Source organism: Halichoerus grypus, chromosome 5, assembly GCF_964656455.1.
Source record: "Halichoerus grypus chromosome 5, mHalGry1.hap1.1, whole genome shotgun sequence".
Classification (NCBI taxonomy): Eukaryota; Metazoa; Chordata; class Mammalia; order Carnivora; family Phocidae; genus Halichoerus; species Halichoerus grypus.
In genome coordinates this window covers 48,719,977-48,724,410 of record NC_135716.1, presented here as the reverse complement: position 1 = coordinate 48,724,410, position 4,434 = coordinate 48,719,977, and positions in this window count along the sequence as shown.

Below are 4,434 nucleotides of genomic sequence, written 5' to 3'. Positions count from 1 at the left end.
CACCAAGTCGGCCCTCAGCCGCAGGCTGGTTCTGCCCAGGCTCCCAGCAGGTGGCGATGTGCGCCTCTGGATTGCGTCCGGGGCTCGGCTGGGGGTGCAGAGAACCTTGCGGCTGGGAGAGATCCGGAGCTATAATCTCCGAAGGGAATGTTTGTAATGAACGAAAAGATGCTTTTCTCTTTTCCTTGCTTCAAAAAGAGAATTTCTAACAGCACAGCACAGGCACAGAAAATATAAAAAGAAAACAAGTATCAGGGAACGTAGAGAACCTTAGAAGAAACATTTTTTTTTGCCTTCCGGTTGTGTCAGTTTGTATTTCTCAATTAAGACATTTTTGAGTTGAGGGGCCCCTGGCTCAGTCGTTAAGCGTCTGGCCTTCGGCTCAGGTCATGATCCCAGGGTTCTGGGATCGAGCCCCGCATCGGGCTCCCTGCTCGGCGGGAAGCCTGCTTCTCCCTCTCCCACTCCCCCTGCTCGTGTTCGCTCTCTTCCTGTGTCTCTCTCTGTCAAATAAATAAATAAAATCTTAAAAAAAAAAAAAAAAAGACATTTTGAGTTGAGTTGTCTAGAAAAGTGACTCAATTCTACCAAGAGGAGCTCTCCATTAAAGTAACAGTTTTCCCATGTTTCTCTTCTTATTTTGATGAGTTCATAAGAAAAGCCAGATTTTAAACAAATGTAGAAGTACTAACATGTATCAGTTTATTACTTACAAGAATTTAGCCTACACTCTAAGTATCAAAATAAGACCACAATACCACTCCCCTTTTGCAAGGAGGATACTACTAAGGCTCATATTTTAAGCCATTGGCTGGCGTCCACAAAACTAGTAATGGACAAAACCAAACTAGGATCTGTGTGGGTTGGCCCTGGGTCAAATTTTCTTTCCTCCAAATCAGCCACTGGCCTGCTTATAGGAAGATGAGACACTTTTATAGTAAATCATGTTGTTATGTTTATGTTCATCACAAAATTAGGGAATATATTGAGGAAAGAGGAATAATTACCTGTCAATGTATGTTTATTCAAATTTTGTATTCTAAGAGTGACTTTTTAAAAAACACCTTAAAATGCTGGTATAAAGTGCCCATAATGTGTGGGGGCAAAACCAAAACAAAACCAAAGCTACATAAATCTACATAAAAACCAAAGCTACAGATCCTTTTACCAAGCCTGAGTTATCCACAAATATTGAAGCAAATAAGGCAGGTATAAGTATGGTTCCTTGAATGTGAAGTTATTGATGTATATATGGAAGACAAAGAAATAGATGTAATGGAATGACATTATAGTATTTATGAAAACTTATGGGCCCGGTTTTTTTAATTTGAAATGGTGAAATAAAGATACATACACCAAAGGAATACAGGCAAGAGCAGAGGCATTATCTGTGGTGAGTGAGGAGTCATGGATTTCTGGTTTACCTTTCTCACCAACCAATAGTGTGATTATGAAGAAGTTACTTCATTTTTCTGTGCTTCCCTTTCCCATATGTAGATGACCAGAAGATATGCCCACTCCAGAGAACAATCATTATCTGCTCAGCATCCTTTCCGGGGAACCCTTCTTCTCCCATTAAGTGGTCCTGGTTGAGCTGATAATTACAGTCATCCTCTAAAGACTTTTCAACTAGAGCTAGTGAAGAATGCTGTCTCCTGCATTTAGTGTCTTTGTATTGGGATGATGTGAAACTAAGGCTATTGTTAAGCATCTTCTCCAGCAACTTGCAGGAGACATGTCTGCAGTGGGAGAGAATGAGGGCAACATATAAAAGAAAACAGACCTGAACAATAGAACACAGGACCCTGATGATGTCATTTGAGTCTGGATTTAGCCATAGATGGAAGAAAGATCTATCCCTAGACTTCTCAGTTACCTAAGCAAAAACATTGTTTTATTGGCTTAAATTGTCTTGGGTTATTTTTTTTTTAAATCATTTGTGCCTGAAAGAGTCTTTACTCCTGTCCAACCTACTTCACAGGAGTATTGTGCAGAATTAATAAAATACAAAGCATGAGAGCACAAGATATTATTAGGACAAAAGAAAGGATTATGCTAATTTTCTAAAAGCCATTTACTTATGAACCAAATGAATCTTATATAAAGAAAAAAAAACTTCAAGTTTTCTAGTCTTTAAAAATACATGCAAATATATTTCCAGTTTTCTAACGACCTTAAAGATGAATTAAATAAGTGGAGAAAACATTTTTCAGAAACCTTAGTTTTCCTGTTTTATTAAACTCAGCAATGCAGAGTTCTGTATGCAGATCTGGTCCTCAAAGAACTGTCTTGAAAGCAATTCAACAAGTAAACAGGGATGGTTAGGGAGAAGAGGAAAATGAGAGCACACATAAATAATAACAAACCATTCATAACAAATCTCATAGCCCTTTATTGGAACAAAGCCAGCCTTGTATAGATGATACTTTATGGTAAACTTGTTTCATTGATTCAACTTTATTCTACCCACTGCTCAGTTTCATTCAATCACAATAGTCTGACACTTTTAAAAATAAGTCTGACTATTTTGTAGAATGTTTCATAATTGGGAGTTTTTCTGTTTCCTCATAATTTGATTCAGGATATACTTTTGGGAAAGGAGGTGAACAGAAATCCCACAAAAGTGATGCTGTGGTCCCATTGCATCCCATCAGGTGGTTCGTGATTTAGATTTGTCCCATTATGGGGATGTTAACTTTGGTTGCTTAAGATTTTTTTGCCAAGTTTCTCCACTATAGACTTACTCCTTTCCCCCTTTTAATCAATGAGTATTTTGTGAAGAGCAATTTGAAACTATGCCAATATCCCATTCCTCATCAAACTTTCATGCCAGTTTTGGTACTCGATGTTTCTTGGATAAATTAATTATTACTGTATTGATTCCCAAATTGTAATTTTTATATCTCTGTCATTCCTTCCAAAGTCATCAGTTAACATTCCATTGTAAGTAAAAACTTTGTTCTCTTTCCGTTTATTTATTCACTTAGTTATTTATATTAGTACAGGCTCATGGTTGCTATTTTATTCAATGGATGACAGCCTTTTATTATCATAATTTCTTTTGACATTCACATTGCCTGAGATTTGGCCAGTGAGTGCTCCTTCACATATATCCTTTTGATTTGTCCCCATCCTTCTTTGACCACCTTCTTACTTTTTGGCACAACAAAGCACTCCAGGTTCATTTTGGACCTATACATCCCAAGTCCCAGAATTAGTCATTTCTCCATGGAGCCCTGGTTCCTTTTAGTGCAGAATAATATTTAGAAGCCAAGCTCTGGAATATTGATGCTTCTAGGCCTCAGTGGGCAGATCTACGCAATATATGCATGGATGTACATCCTGTTTGGCTGTCTGTCTACCTATCTATACATGTTCACACACCTCACCAACTGTATTTATTTCTATATATAAAACCGTGAGTTTATGCCAGTATGTCCAATTCGAATTGAATACCATAGGATTTATTTTAGTTTCCTACCTTTTCATTTTTGTAATATATTTCTCCATCAGTGAGAAACCTGGCTTCCTACATATATTATTCTACATATATGTGCTAATCACTCATTTGATTTATCTTCCTGTTAGTAACCAATCTTCCTTCACTGATGCCACCTCTCCCACCCCGACTTCATGCAGGTGCCCCCCTCAGCCCCACTGGGCTCACACCATCCACTGAATCATCCACTCTGGCGGCTGCCACCTGCAGAAATGGTTTCCTTACCCTGCTCAGGCTCTGACTTTCCCTAAGATGCTGCCATCTCCCCTCCCTTATTAAGACCTAATGTCTTTTAGACTTAATTATGATGGATGGAAGGAAGGAAGGAAGGGAGGGAGGAAGGAAGGAAGAGGGAGGAAGGAAGGGAGAAAGAGAGAGAAAGTGAAAGAGGGAAAGAAGAGAAAAAAAGCAGATAGCAAAGTTTAGATTTTTATTCTATAGGCAATGAAGGACTCCCCTTCCCTCCACACCTACACACACACACACACACACACACACGCACACACACACATCATATGGCTTGTTATAGGGAACTAATTTAGTTGGCAGCATGAAAGTAGATTGGAAGAAGGCACGGTGGCAGGCAAGGAGTCAGGGGTTCAGGAAGTAAATGACAGAGAGCCTGGGATAGCAGAGCACCTGCGCTAGCTCCCCTGAGTATCAGTGCATACTGATCATCAATAAAAATGATATGCATTTTGCCTTGCTGTAAAGTTTCTTTGCGGGCCAAGTAAATAGTAAAGCTACCTTCCAATGAATCTGCATTTCTTGTGAGGGGCCAATTAGATCATGAAAATGTTCATGGTTGATTATGGAAATAGGGATTCTTTTTCTCTCTAACCCCTCAGTGACAGAAGCATTTAATTTTAGGCTAAGAATAAACATATCTATAACACGGTCTATATAAGAAAGTGGAGCAGAACAGACAGGACCCT